The following is a 16520-nucleotide window of genomic DNA, read 5'->3' as shown; positions in this document are numbered from 1 at the left end:
CCACCGCTTGTCTCTCAGGAAGAGACCGGGGCAGCGCAGGTACGGGCCAGTCAGGACTGGCTGTGTTTGGGCCATTATTTAGAGGAACAGCCATTAAGAGGCCTTGATACTGTGCAACGCAGCAGGGTGCTCGACATCCGCGCTGGAAACCGCACGGCTTGGTCCCTGCTTATCAGGCTGTCAATAAAACGAGATGGGATACAGCGGTCGAGCCAGGTGCTCCCTTTCCCTTCCCACACAGCCCCGCTCTCCAGAAGCAGATCAGGCGTAAACGCAAATCTGTCCAGCCGGTTTTCCCTCTGCCGTCACCACGCTGCTACACAAACCAACCTTTCTCTCTCTCCCTCTCCCCCCTCTTTCTCTCTGTGTCCCACACACACACACACACACACACACACACACACACACACACACACACACACACACACACACACACACACACACACACACACACACACACACACGCACATTAAAATCATACTGTCAGTTTCTGAATTTTTATGTCAGTAGGGAAACAATTTTGCAACTCAAATATTTAAGATAGCAAATATCGACCCACATTTGCATGCGATCCCAGTCTTTACGCCTATACTGCATATTTAACAACCACGGACACTCCAGCCAAAGTTAAATACCTGACATTATTTAGGCCTACAGTGAAGATGCTGACGTGAAGGGGTCTGTAAGGATAACACGCGTGAAACTTGGATTTAAACTACAGTAGCTCAACCCTGCCCGGGCTTTCCAGGGAGATGCCAATCTCTTGCTCTCTGTGACTGATCAAATTTAAAACAAATTGTGTAATGATCGACCTCCCTTCTCTAGCCATGCAGAACATTATGTTGCCATAGCCTACGCCTCATGAGCTTATTGTTTACTGTCGCTGTAGCAGACAGAGAAAAATGTCCAGGGGACCGAGCACGTTACCAGAAAGCAGAGGGTGCACGCAGAGCTGATGCTGCGTTCAAAGGGGGCATTTCATCCATCTAAATTAGGATTAATTGCAATGGAGATAAGGAGGTAAGTTCTATTTGAACCTCGCGTTTAAACTTGCTTCAAACGAGAATTTGTTAGAATATTTCTTGTACATTTAGTCTTAGGATTTTTTTTTTAGAGCATATTGTTTTTATTTAGCGTCAAGAATATCTTGCTGGGCCCACATGAGTTTAAATAAGACCAAAGTTAGTCAACCACTCCAACCTGCTGAAGTGATTAAACTGCCAGGCCCAGTTCATGCGCTCTCCGCCACTCAAACATCTGGCATGTAGTGTGAAAATGTTTAAGTTGCACATCTGATATTTACAATTTAAAACTACAATGTCCAAAGATAATGTATCATAATTAGCCCACCCCCTCAGCCGACGCACGCATACACGTGCACAGACACATATTCCTCGTTTCGGTCCTTTCTTTCCCCTGTGTGAAATGTTTTAATAAGCCCTACACGCTCTGTGTGCAGAGTTTGATTTGTTTTCTCTCCATGCTCCCCGGCCCTGGATCGAGACATTAGCCGAATTCCCCCGGGGTGATTGGATGCAATTTGTCCGGAGTAGACAGGCACGTCCTGGATGTTAGGAATTCACTTTGGCTCAACGTGACAAGTCTGACTTCGATCTACAATCGCATCTGCAGTGCAGGGAGCGGAAAGATTCAATGCCATTAAGTGTTCTTCTGCCCCCTTTTTTGCGAAGTAACGAGATCATCCATTTGCTTACAAATATTCATAACAGTTCATTTTGCGAAACCTCCAATCTCCTAGTGAGGCCTGTGTGGAGCGTTAAATGTGGGCTGCTCATGGTCAGTTAGGCTGGAGAGAGAAGTCAAAGAGGCGATATTATGCCCCCCAAATCTGTGACCCTTTAAATTAGATTAAAGATTGACAGTGGTCTGAAGTTAAAAATAATAATAATAATAATAATAATAGCAAAGTGTTAAGACTGACACCTGCCACTCAGACTTGACTGTGATTGATTCTGATGCTTCGTGCTGGCAACAATAATGTTGCTGTTTTGCGCAGGGCTGAGTAGGCGCATTTATCACTCACTTGCCAGGAGTGGCTGAAGTCAGTGTCCGTGTCGCGCTGTGAGCTGACAGGGGAAAATGGGAGCTAACGAGGTTGTCAGATGTCCTGACAAGACAAATGAGAGCTCGTCACTCCCTGCGCTTTAATAACGTTTAATGGAAACGTATTGCGCCGTTCAAAATAAAGTGTTACACGTACCGGGGTCTGATGGCGACGCAGTTAATTACGCACGGCGAGGTAAATTACGCATCAGCTAAAGGGTGTTGGCATGGATTCAGAACCACCAAACAGGACTATCTATATAAAAAACCTATGATTTGTAGGTAATAGAGCAACCCGACCTTGGATTTTGTTGTTACTTTCAACAGCTAATTAGACCAAGCACATAATTAAAAGACGTTTTCAACATGTGGCCAGTTTAGTCACAATGAAGGTCTTTCTTTTCAAAGATTATCTTAGCAACTGTTGGAAGAAATGTTTGTGTGGAAAATAGAAAAGCACTGAGAGGGAGAGCTTAAATGTGACAAAACAGATTCGTACGCATCAACATTTACCTGGCTAATAAATCAAATATAAATCAAAGATCTAACATGTTGGACTGACTGGGTAGTTCTTGACCTGTTAAGTATATTATGTCATTAAAACCTTAAAGCATGTTTCTAACTTCAATTCAGACCTCGTAGATGGAAATTATTTTTATTATAGATTTCACATATCTTATTTTGAGGAGTAATTATTTTTCTTCCAACGCGCCTACATAAAATTTAGTTCTTTAGGAGTTTTTTATTTATTTATTTGTTTAAATAATAACTTCACTAATTTGTATGTAGAGCTGGGTTCAAATCCAGACAAGACTCGAAGTGTTTTATGGTGAAATGTAACACTTGTCACCAGTCACAAGCTTTGCAGTGGTCTGCGCTAAGAGGGTTTCACCATTACTCATGCTAGGATTGTGGTCTGACTGTATTTTTGTGAATAACATTGAGCACTGAGGTTGTGCATTCTTCTGTGTAATTCATGGTGTGCGATATAGTCAACACACGGTATGGTAGTTGTGGTCATGATACATAATCCCCAGGGCTGGCAGAAGCTGGGCTTCAGCATGCTGCTGAGACAATTTATCTGGGTCTGCGTTGTATTGTTAATATTTGGTTAACCCGCCTGATAGTGTAATTGATGTGCCGTGCACTGCAAGCAGCTGCTCTGTCTTTCCGTGTTGGTTTAAAATGATATTTGCTTGATCAGCTGACTCGGGATAACTAGAATAACCGATGATTGGTAAATGCAGGAGATCATCGCACGTCAATGAAAACAATCTGACTGAGTCAAGTCCGCCGTTTTAGTAACGACCAGGTGGACAAAAATATCTGAGCATCATACAAATAAAACTCAGCAGAGTAATGATGCTTCCACAAAGCCTAGGATCCTGTAATGTAATCTAAAAAGTGAGCGAGGTAGGGTTATACACCCTAGTTTCAACGAGCATGATAAGTGACAAGTGTATAAAAATCTTATTCGACATGGCTCCTTTCGGTGAAGGAGGCGGGCTGTGCGCGTAAAAATAGACATTACTTCGCTAATGCCATCACCTGGCCTCTGGCACTTTTCTATGCAGGGTCGGAACACCTGCTGCAGAGGAGCAGAGGATCCGAGAAGGGGAGGTAATTAGACAAGATAGATAGATAGATAGATAGATAGATAGATAGATAGATAGATAGATAGATAGATAGATAGATAGATAGATAGATAGATAGATAGATAGATAGATAGATAGATAGATAGATAGATAGATAGATAGATAGATAGATGTGGAGCACAGGCCAGTGACCCTATAGCTTCCAGCAACAGAGGAGACAGAACATAAAACACCAAATGTGACAAACTCAACGCAGATCTGTGTGATATGTATAAATGGATGCCGCGGCACAAGGCTGTACATGAACTCACACAGATAACTGGGCTATGTAAAACAACACACACTAAATCAGGCAATAACGACGACAAACCGTCTGGAAAATAGACGCACATAGTGCAGCAAGAAATCACTTCTTCCTCCCCTCTCCCTCCTTCTCCTTGTCTGGATGACAAATCCTATCCTGGAGTAAATATTTTGAGGATAATTGAACTGATTGTTATTTGCAAGTTTCTCTGTCTTGAATATAAAAGCTGCGGCGTGCCTGTGCGCAGTCATAATGACTTTCAGACCATTGGCAAGATATATTCATAATGTGGCGACTCTTAAGTCGCTAATATGCAATTCTGCTGAATATGTCAGGACGCATTATTGATTTGGCTTTTCTGTCTCTTTGGCGAGCCGCAAATGTTCTTTTAACACTGGAAATGGGAGTTATAAGAGGGCTGCAAAGACTCTGAAACGTCGCAAAACAGAAGAAGCTGACCTCTCCGCTACTTTTAAGAAAGCTCACTAGAGCTCACTAAAAGCTCTGTAAAGCCTGCCAAATTCTGAAGGGTAAAAGCAAAAAAAAAAAAAAACGTAGGAATTGTAGCCATGTTCTAGACAAACGCGAAAAAAAAAACCTGTGAAAATTGTGTTTGACAACATGTTTGTATCTTATTCCAGAGACACTTTGTTGTACCTTGAACATATAGATTATTGAGGACTTCTCTGAGAAAAATACGGATGATTTTCGGGTCACTGCTTCCCTATTGATCTTATTCACTCCATCCTTTACAGTCCGGTTATTCAGCAGCACCCCGCTGTGGATACACACTACATTTCAGTCTATACAGTGTTAAGCCGACATACTGGCTACAGAAAGCCTCTGCACAAACCGCGGAACGTTTCTAAATCTAATCACAAACGAACCGTAATTAGACAAGTAATTACCGGCGTAATTAACAGCCTCTTTCTGCTCGCTGTGCTTTGATATGGACGGGCAGCGAGCTCTGCGCTTTATGGCACACAGGCAGCAGCGGCGGATAAAGTCTTTATTATTATTACTGGAAACCCATCTGGTAATAGCCTTGCCCGAGACCTCCTCCCCCCTAATCAAGGTTTTAATTAAAGACGGTTGAGGGCCACGGAGAACAAGAAGGCCAGTAATTAAGACTAACATTGGACCCTAACAGATGCAACCCTCCTCCTGCGTTGGTGCAAAAAAAAAAAAAAAAAAAAAAAACACAAACCAAGACTCGCACAGTCTTTTATGTATGGATGTAATATTCAATAAATCGTGATGGATGAAGTGTGGTTTGCGGTTGCTGCTCATCATGATGCATCACGACGCGAAATGAAAGCACAAACTCATTTAAATACAACTATTTTCTCGTGTAACTTGCACTGGGTTAAAATTTGAAGTATAATTATGTCAGAGTAGAAAATGGGACAAAACTCTATCCTTGACACTAACAAGGCAGGTTAGTTGTGCGTATAGGTCCCGATATACAATAAAGTATTAAACTTTAATCTGAGATCAGAGGTACGTGCCCATTTACTGAGCGGAGACGCGGTGGTTATGGTGTTTGTTTTCATATTTCTTTGACATGTATTGATTTGAAGACAGCTGCATAGGTTTTTGTAGCAGGAGAGAGCCCCCGGTCACCCTGCATTAGCGTCATGCCTGCGCATTAGCGCGACACTGAGGGTCCAAGCAGGACACATCACACATCAACGCAAGATTTTGGTTCAGTGTGCCGGTAACAGTTGATATTGCATATTATTAACTCATTTCAATCTAACAAAAGCAATTCGCTTTATTGGGTCAACGGTTGAATTTTAGAGTCTTCCTGTGTTTCAGGTATATATTGTGCGTAAAAGTGCACCTGGAACATTACACTTTAAGCCTCTGCTCCCGATAAGCTCACACCACACCCAATCACATAGGCCACGCTGTTTCAGAAACAATGACAACTCTGGCACTTGTGGTGATGAATGTTCACATTTGCTTCGGTCAATCCTCATTGATTCATTTTCTACCCTGTAAGCGCGCGCCAACGCTCTTACATACTAAGAGTCTTTCTCCATAAGTTGCACCCTAAAAGTAAAGGTTTGCCCCTCTTCAGATGGGCAGACAGATGGGCAGAAGTTTAGCCAAAATCTCCCGCAAAGTTCTCTGGCTGCTCAGCCACCACTGGAGAAACCTACACGAGATTGCACTTTGGCTTCTCGAGCTATACTTGGACAAACGACAATCCACCGTGTGGTTTTAAAGTAAAACGCTCAGATGGAAAGAGTCCATCCCTATTCAACTTTTCCCTAAAAGATTGCAAGAACGAGAACTCCAGCCAAAACAGTCTCCATGCTTAAACTTTCCTCTTACTGCTGCAGAGACACGTGTGCGGTCTATATTTCGTAATATGCTACTGACACACAACCTACTATATTTCTTCCATACACTGCACAGTTAAGACTTCACCTCAGTGATATACTATACTATTTAAGAACAGTCTTTGCTAACAATAAAACAGCGCAATTTCACCAAACCTTCACAATAAAACTCATGAATACCATTTCGAACTACATATTAAGCTCAGTCTAAATCATAGCAAACATTCAAAACTTGGCCTGCAAGCCGCAGCTGCTCTCAGCTCCACTGGCAGCGTCATCGCGCTTCATCATTGCCACTTGTGGAGCTTTTCTGCCCCCTAGCGCCGAATTAGACATCCACAAAAATTCATATAATGTTGCAGAGTGTAAATACCGAAACGTGCCGCTGAGTTAATTTGTACTCTCCTGACCAAAACTGACCTGGCGCAGTTTGTAATCAACTCAACTGGTAGACATTGTGCCGAATGATTGCTTTCACTGTTTGAGTCCACTATTTATGTTCTGGCTCGAATTAGGCTGTAGGATTTAATTAAAACTTGGTTGTTTCGTTCATTTGTTTGTTATGTTTATGCATGTTTGGCATCATTGTTCAGGAAGGCCGAATGGAGACGCAGATTTTATATACAGACTTTTGTTTTAAGATCCACATAAGATGACGATATGTATACCGACCTTCCTGCAAGAACACTGACATCATCATTTATGATGTCAGTGTGAAGTCTTATAAAAACCTACATTCATGAACAATTTCAATATATACAATTAAATGTTCTGTAGTTTACTAGAGTTTTTAAACCGAGACATTTTCATGCATCTGTTCAAATATGAAAATCTTAATAGCTTCTGACAAATATTGTCTTTTTGTCATTTTCACACATCGTGCAGTGATGCAGTTAATATATGTACAGAGTTCCCCATTGAGTCAACAGACCTGTCATATCACTTCACAGTTTACTTTGGCAGACTGCATGCATCCATCTACTTGTCAAATTCTAATACTGCTATAAACAGTGTGTGGCTTGAATAGGTCAGTTTATAATATCTGGCACACTGGCTAATGAAATTATAGATATGTGTAAGAAGAAAAAGATTAGAGATTTACTATTATATATTTCTGAATCAGCTATAAATATCCCAAACAATAAAAGAAAGAAAAGATACAACAGACCACTGTCAACTTAGTTAATTTAAAGCTTTACTGACAAGTTATCTAAGGGCTTTATGCACAAATCATACTTCTCACACCCTCTGAAATAATATAGTAGTCTTGAAAAAAACACTAATATTTAAGTGGTGTGAAGAATAAATGACCATTAAACTTCAAAATGAATCAGAGTGTACAGAAAGGTTCCTGGTTTGAGCTGTTTGGGCTGACTTCAGGGTAACTAAAAACCTACAAAGCCTGATTTTGACTGGGTATCAGTTCATTATGTAGACTTTAAGTTTTAGTCAGTGATCTATCAATGAGTGTAGCAAACTTTTCCTATTTAAACTGCAAAACATTTGCTTGAGTTTTCCTACTCTTTGTTGCCGTTTCCTTCACGAACACTGACCAGTGGCCAGAACTAACCCATCTTTTTTTTTTTATTACAGCTACATCACTTGTTACAGGAGAGCAGTTCTGTAAATCTTTCTGCTCCAGGTACATAAGAAGGAAGCAAGCAATTATCCTTAATATCCCAGTAATGTAAAAAGAATGAGACTTAATTTTCCATCTGGTTGCATGGTGAGAAATGTCAAATGTATTGGATTGAAACCGTTGTTTTAATCATTAAGGGAGAACGGTGAAGGTTGATGAAGAGGTATTAAGGTTTTGCTGCTCATGCATAATTTAGTCTATTGATCAGGTGGGTCTGAAGCTCATGCAGCTTTCATATGTATGTCCTACTTTGATCATTTTGTCAATCTTCCAAAGTGTGAAAGTGCTTTAGAATTTGGAATATAGATTGCAATGGCCTGTAAGGGAATATTATACTAACATTAAAGGTGAATATTTTCATGATATTTTCGCTTGACCCATAGTTATGGCATTGACAATAGTCGCACACATACATTCACCTTAGTTCACTGCAGAATTTTGTCATGTAATGGAAATGTGCTTCCCTTGGAGAATCTCCATCTTTTCCTCTCTCCCTCTGTCCCGCTCTTTCTCACTCTATGCATGGAGGGAGGCTGGCATTTACTTGACAATTTCTGCCTTTAAGTGCACGCTTTAAGTGCAGTGTTTTTATCTACACCTAAGATAGCTACAGACCAGGACAATTTAACAGGCAATTTAACTGACCGTGTGTTAGTGAAGCTGTCTGAGTCCCACTCTTTGCCAAAGCGCCATGGCATGATGGATGTAGGCAGTCTGGGCTAGGTGAAAAGACGCACACACACAGACGCATACAAACACACACACAATCCTACTGAATAGTGAGATACACAGACACACACCGCCCTGCCATATTTTCCCAATACAAACGCATATGGGCCCATCCACAGCCAACCCCCTTCCATTAAGTCAACATCTTGTGCTGGCGGTTGGAACAGTGAAGGGCTGGAGTCAGGTCGTCCAAATCCGTCAGTAAGAGGAGGCATAGGCGTTTGTCATCCTCCTCTCTGGGCACCATCCTCCTGGAAGAGAGAAAGGGGGGACAGAGGGTGGTGGAGCTACGAAGCATCTGGCTCTAGTAGCTCCAGCTGCAGGGAGAGAAGGGGGACAGGAGCTGCGCTGCAGCCCAGGGGAGACACTCTTTTTGCAGCCAAAACCTCTCCACTATTCTATCTGCTGGATGAGGGAGCGGAGAAGCAAGTCAGTGAAAGAGTTTGCAAGAGCTGTTAATAACCTAAAGAGTGGAAGCAATAGTAGTACACTAAAAAGACAGATATTTAGTTTCTTAATTACTTTATACTTAAGTTCCACTGATGTAGTGTTTCAGTTATGATTTGTTAATGCTCTGAGAAGATGAATCTCGTTACATCACATACTATTAAGGTCTTTGTAGTAGTGCTCATCTACTAGAGTGTCCTCGGCCACAGAAATGACCCTGCAGCGCAAAAGCTGGAAAACAGTATTTGTGGCATGTGCACACCCTTGAGCACGGTTTTCCCTCAAACATGCCACAGTGTAAAGAAGGTGTAAAGAAAGTATTGTAATGCCAACTGACTAGAAAGTTGAACCAGAGGAAAATGTCACCCGAATGATGACCCATAAATCACAGGCCACAGTCATGCAGCCAAAGCCTAGAGACACCCTTTAGCATCTAGCGTCAGCACACACACAAATGATGTTTAGCCAGTGGCGGGCATTTAGCACCAGACTCCATCAACTCTGAGGGTGCTTTGTCACATATCTATGGATGATTCAGAGCCCGGAGACAGCATTTAGTATTAGCACTTAATGTTCCACTGTGTTCCAGGGTTTGTTTTCTGGCTATATAGTTATGCTGATTGAAGAAAGGAGATCAAATTATGTTTTGAGGGATTGGATGAGAGGACCTCAGAGGGGCAACACATGCATTGCTCTCTTATTGTGAAGTGTGACCTTTATGGAGGGAAGATCTAGGGGCCGAAAGAGTCCCTCTGCTCAATCTGAGATATCCGCTAGGATTAATTAACCCCATTCTTCCATTAGGCCATTGGGATTGCTAATTAGGTTGAAAGAAGTCCTGCAGGAGTCTCCACATACTGTCTCTCTGATCTCTGCCAGGTGTATTGACTTCATATTAAGTGCTGCTTTTCAACTGGGGCATCTTTATATTTTTATTTGCCGTTGTAGAACTAGAAAGATGTTAGGGAGCAATGGGAAAGATGTGGTGGGACAAGCAGCAGAGGTCTACAGCCAAACTAGTGAAGCGGTTCATGGGCAGTACTTTAATATCCAAAGCACTTCTCATTAAACCATCATAGTGTCTTTACCCTTGGGACTTGAGCCACTCCAGCCACACTTCACATGTGGTCGAGACAATTGGCAAACAAGTAACAAACACAAAACAAAGAATTCAGTGGTTTTGAACATCTCTGAAAAACAAAAATCTCCCTGTTCTTCCACACCATGGCCTTAACCACACTGTGAAGATCCTGTTATGGTTAGCCAGAGAAACAAATGAAATTAGCAGCACAGATCACAAGCATCTGTTAGATGTCACTAATGATATGTCAAGGGGGCTGCCGTGCGCTATTGTTCCGATCGCCTATAGATGCACGTCTGTGTAATCTGATAAATGAGTGAACATAAATTCGCCGCTCTTTTTCTGAAACCGGACCATTACTGTCAATCACGTAGACGGCTACAGCGAGCCAGAGGCTGCCGGCTCGCACAACAAGCACTGGTCCCCACAGTCTCATGATGACGGTCCCCAGACAGTCTGCTGTAACAGCTCCAGCTAATCTTCTTTTCATGGTCTTCATTACGACCTGTCAGAACATAAATTGACAGTAAATTGCCATGTTTATTAACACTGCACTAAAACAGCATCCTTAACTCTCCTGCCCCCTCGTGCAAATGTTAACATTTAACAGTGACCAAGAGGATCAATTAAGATGCGGCATGAAATCATGCTGCGCTCAGAACAAATGCTCTCGAACAGACGCACACACATATAGAGGTCCCCGCATTCACAATTCCACCTTAATATGCCTCCTCAAAGATTATGTCCTCTGTTGATGACCCCCCTTTGAAAACCTATTCAGACAGACACTTGCTTGCCACATATTTTCAGCTCGAGTAACGCTGGAAAGGAAGGGCCATGCTTCACGGAGCACTGCATCAACAGAGTCTAGAGTCTGAGACTTGCAGCGGCCTTTGCCATATAACACAGTAATTACTAGATCAAATCTGTTCAAATTGAAGCAACGCTGTTCTGTGATCCCTCCTATACTAATCAGCACACTGAGGTATGGCTGTGCGACTATAAATTGCTGACTTAATTAAAACCAGGACCTCTCTGTCATCTAATTACAGGGAGAAAAGGTTATTGCTTCAATGCAATTTTCCAAATATGATTCCTTCACAGTTATTAAAGGCTCAGGCGTCGTTTATTGTTTCAGATTTTTCAATATGGAAATGGCCCCGGTGACAGACGTAATGACTCGGGGAAAACGCTTCATCTCGATACTGGCCTGGCACGGCCATTTGTCTAAGATAAGTGGAGCGGACAGGAACGGGGGAAATGTCATGGGAGGTATCCCATGATTGCCTCCACTTTACAGTTGTCATTAAACAGAGCAAAGGTTTCTTTTCTCCTGTGTGGCAGCAATGAGAAGTTTATTAATCTATTGAGTATAGTGAGGGCGGTGAGTTATTGTTACTATGAAAATTCACAAGGGAAGAGGAAAATTGTTTAATTCTGTGATGAGAGACTCTGTGTTCGCTGTTATTGTTCCGCTCTAATCACTATTCCACCTCAAATCTTCCACAACCTGAAACCTGACAACAGCAACAACAACAAGAAACATATTAATGAGAAAAAAGCAGAGGGAAATCCCAAGAACGCAAACCAAACAATTTAGTGGATAAACTGTATTTACCACAAAAGTGGTAAATACAGTGAAGAAATCAGTGAAGAAAAAATGCAGAAAAAAAAGTTATTTTTTAAGTAATAGTTTAAATCATTTTCTTAAACATAAAAAATACATTTAAAAAATACAAGTGGAACTTCAACAGTGTACTGTCTGTAAAGTCTCACTTCATAGTATGTTGAGTATGTCCACTTAGAGTGCCTCTATAACTCTTTAGTGCTTTAAACTAAGCTTCTAAAGCTGTTTCCACCCTGCAGTCTTTTCTAGACATTACTTAATCAGATATTAAGCAGTCTTTAACATGCAGATCCTTAAGACAAAGTTCACAGCTTCTCCCGCATTCATTACCCAGGTACCCTTGGCTAAACCAGACAGCATGGTTAGCAATCGTTGCCACTGTTTTTGTCTTGATTTCAAATCCAGGCAGAGCCCTGCTCTATGGATTTTGCATGTTCTTCGTGTGTTTGTGTGAGCTCCGGTTTAATAATAATGTATACTTTATTGATCCCCCGTGGGGAAATTCCTCTCTGCATTTAACCCATTCACTCAGTGAAGCAGTGTGCAGGGACGGTATCTTGCTCAGGGGTACCTCAGGGTAGCCGTTCAGTGGATTCGAATCCCTGACCTTCCGATCATGGGGCGACCACGCTACCAACTGAGCTATCCCCGCCCCTCCTAGGTTTCTCCTGGGATCTGATAACAGGCTGCCTAATTTGACCTGGGACACTCTTATAAAAGAGGCTTTTAATCTCAAGTCTCACTTCTTTGATAAAGGTAAACATAAAATGAAAAATCAAAAAGTTTGTATAAAGGAGTGAGAAACTGTATGACATGGACTATGTGTGAGAAAGAGCAACTTCACACAAGGTCACATCCACAGATGACATAACATAGATTAAGGGTCTGAAAAACCAACGTGGAAGTGCTTTAAACCAGCATTCTTATAATGATCGGCAGAGGGGTGACTCTTTTGGTCTTCCAAAAAAGAATCCCGGTTGTAGAGAAATCCATGTCAAATCTGCCCTCAACACTTTCCTGACAACTTTACGGCCTCAATCGGTAGTTTCAGGTCATACTGAATAAAACAAGAAACCAATGAGTGTGTCGTATCCTCAAGTCAGATCCACCTCTCGCTGATCCCATCTACTTTCAAAACACCAAGATGATGACGATGAACGCGCTCAGCTTGACGTTTCATAACGGGGCTTCACTATCAAATGAGTGACGCCACAGCACGATCAATCTTTTACGTGAATGGGAGTACAGCTCAGTTCTTTCTCATAATCTTCATTTTGGCAACATTCTCAGTTTTTGTGTGTTAGTGAAATACATCATGAGGCTTCTCATTTAACATTAAAATCATTGCATAAGTCTGCATTGTTTTATTTTATTTAGTTAGTTTTTTGTCGCCTTTGTGGCTCAGAGTTACAGAAAAGAGAACCACGTAGTCCTGAGCTGCAACTGAAAGACATCAGACAACAAAAAAGGGAAAAAATGACATTAAAAAGCAAACATAGACAAGTTTCTAGCTTCTCTGTCTTCAAAAGCTTAAAGAAGATACTTGATAATACTAGTAAATGAAATGTTGCAGGCATGACTTCAGGTATACAGTAAACAGCAATTTTAAAAAAAAGAGCTACAATTATATTTACTGTCAAACTCACTTCCATTGTGCACGATCTCAGTTATTTATAACCTTTTAATTATTCAGATGCTCTGATTAATTGCTGTTGCTTAATCAAACTAACAAAGCTGTTGTCGCACCAAAAGAAGATCAAAAATCTGATAAATGCAGTGTGTGTCTGTAAGCGCGGGGCAAAAAGAGGCCATAACTGAACTGAATTTTCTGGACACTAATGCTCTGTGTCTCCCACCATAGGGTTTTCTTAATTACATTAACCAAATGCATTCTGCAGTGTGTGCAATCTCATGGTTAACTGAACACGCCCGTAGCTGCAGCCCCCTCCCTGTTCTATTCCTTGGTGAAATATTCATGTTGAAAGCCACTCTTGCCATCCACTTTCTCCTTCCAACATGTTAATGCCCGCTGTTGTTCAGCCATGCTACCATTGTTTGAGAGTATAGTCTTCGGCATACAGGTAACACCTAAAAATCTGCCCCTGTTGTGTGATCTAAAGTTAATGAAAGGGTCCAACTATCAATCCTACTAAGACCATCATCATCACCAAGATAAAAATCCTGTATTCTTGTATATCCATATGTATCTTTAGGAAATGCATCTCTTTGGGAAAACACATTTGTATTTCTTCATGTCTGCACAGCACACTGATTCAAATTGACCAGGCAGGACTAATTTAAATACATTAACTATTCATTAATTGAATAAAGAGGCTAGTTGGCCCCAGGGCCTCTTTATAATCATAAACTGGGGTGTACTGTTTATGCAAAACAGCAAAGTGCCATGTGCTGGCTTATTATGCTAATGATGAATGGCAAAATACATGTTTCTCCTGCCCACAAAGGAGGATTAGGCATGGCAGTGTCAGCAAGTTGTTTCCAGGGTACAGAGTCTGTTCTTCCATATTACCTCATGTTGAGATGGGGCTCAGTAATGTGATTCTTTTCGTTTTCTTCACGTGGATGTGATCACACACCCCTCGCTACACCAACTCTTCCTCTACCTCGAAACATTATATCGCAAGGACTTAACTAAACTGGATGACTTCACACTCTCGCATTGACTTATGAAGTTATCTGTAGTTGAAGCAATCTTTTAACTTTCCACATTCTCAGATATTGTTTATGATCCAAAACCCATGCTCTTTATTTCTTAAACTGAAAAAAATTAACTTAAAAACTACTTTAATTAAAATGACTAAAACCTAAACTAATTTAAGTAAATACTCAAATCTACAGTGCTGTGCAAAAGTCTTGAATCAGCCTCACACTTCTTTATAACAGAGTGTTCTTCAACATATCCTGGGCTCTCATACAGAAGCTTTCTTGTCATTTGTTGAAGTAGTCTTCATTAATAGTTCTCCAGGCTTCTTGAAGGACACTCAAAGCTCATCTTTGGATGTTGGCTGCCTTTTGTTCCCTTCTCAGTCAAGATGATCCCACATTGCCTCAATAATGTTGAGGTCCAGGCTCTGGGGAGGGCTATCCATGGATGGATGGATGTCAAATCCATTGATTTGACAAAATCTCCAACACTACTGGCTGATATGTGGTATGATATACAATATGTGACATATGCGATATGTTATACAATATAACAGTCTTCGGAAAGTTGTGTTGTGCAGAAGTCAGGTTGGTACACAGCTGCCAAACCTATTTGAATTCAATTGAATTCAATTTTATTTATATAGCGCCAAATCACAACAACGGTCGCCTCAAGGCGCTTTATATTGTACAGTAGATCCTACAATAATAGATACAGAGAAAAACCCAACAATCATATGACCCCCTATGAGCAACCACTTTGGCGACAGTGGGAAGGAAAAACTCCCTTTTAACAGGAAGAAACCTCCGGCAGAACCAGGCTCAGGGAGGGGCGGGGCCATCTGCTGCGACCGGTTGGGGTGAGAGAAGCAAGACAGGATAAAAGACATGCTGTGGAAGAGAGACAGAGATTAATAACAAGTATGATTCAATGCAGAGAGGTCTGTTAACACATAGTGAGTGAGAAAGGTGACTGGAAAGGAAAAACTCAATGCATCATGGGAATAACCCGGCAGCCTGAAAGAGGGGCCTGAAAACTGAAGGCTCTCCTTCCCATTCTACTTTTAAATACTCTAGGAGTATTAGTATTTAACACTATTTGACAACTGTTAAAATTCATATTATGGCGAGAACCAATCAGCTAAGTAAAGAGAAACGACAGTCCATCATTACTTTGAGAACTGAAGGTCAGTCAGTCCAGAAAATTGCTAAAACTTTGAAGTGTAGTCACAAAAACCATCAAGCACTAAGACAAAACTGGCTCACATGAGGACCACCCCTGGAAAGGAAGGAGTCACCTCCGCTGCTGAGGATAAATTCATCTGAGTCACCAGCCTCAGAATTCGCAAGTTAACAGCACCTCAGATTAGAGCCCAGATAAATGCCACACAGAGTTCCAGTAGCAGACACATCTCTACATCAACTGTTCAGAGGAGATCATGCGAATCAGGCCTTTTATGGTCAAATAGCTGCTAAGAAGCCACTACTAAGGAAAAGCAGCAAGCACAAAAGATTTGTTTGGGCCAAGAAACACAAGTACGGACATTACAGTAGAAATCTGTACTTTGGTCTGATGAGTCCAAATTTGAGATCTTTGGTTCCACCCGCCGTGTCTTTGTGCGACGCAGAAAAGGTGATCGGATGGTCTCTATGTGCATGGTTCCCACCGTGAAGCATGGTGGAGGAGGTGTGATGGTGTGGGGATGCTTCGCTGGTGACACTGTTGGGGATTTATTCAAAACTGAAGGCACACTGAACCAGCATGGCTACCACAGCATCCTGCAGCGACATGCCATCCCATCCAGTTTGCATTTGACCCCAAACATACCTCCAGGCAGTGTAAGGGCTATTTAACCAAGAAGGAGAGTTAGCCCCCAAAGCATTTCTTTGGGGCCAGTATCCCAGTGCTGCACCAGATGGCCTGGCCTCCACAGTCACCTGACCTAAACCCAATTGAGATGGTTTGGGATGAGATGGACCGCAGAGTCAAGGCAATAGGGCCAACAATTGCTCAGCATCTCT

This window comes from Oreochromis aureus, linkage group 1, assembly GCF_013358895.1.
Source record: "Oreochromis aureus strain Israel breed Guangdong linkage group 1, ZZ_aureus, whole genome shotgun sequence".
In the NCBI taxonomy this organism is placed as follows: domain Eukaryota; kingdom Metazoa; phylum Chordata; class Actinopteri; order Cichliformes; family Cichlidae; genus Oreochromis; species Oreochromis aureus.
The sequence above is the reverse complement of the archived record's forward strand: the minus strand, read 5'-3'. Positions refer to the sequence as shown.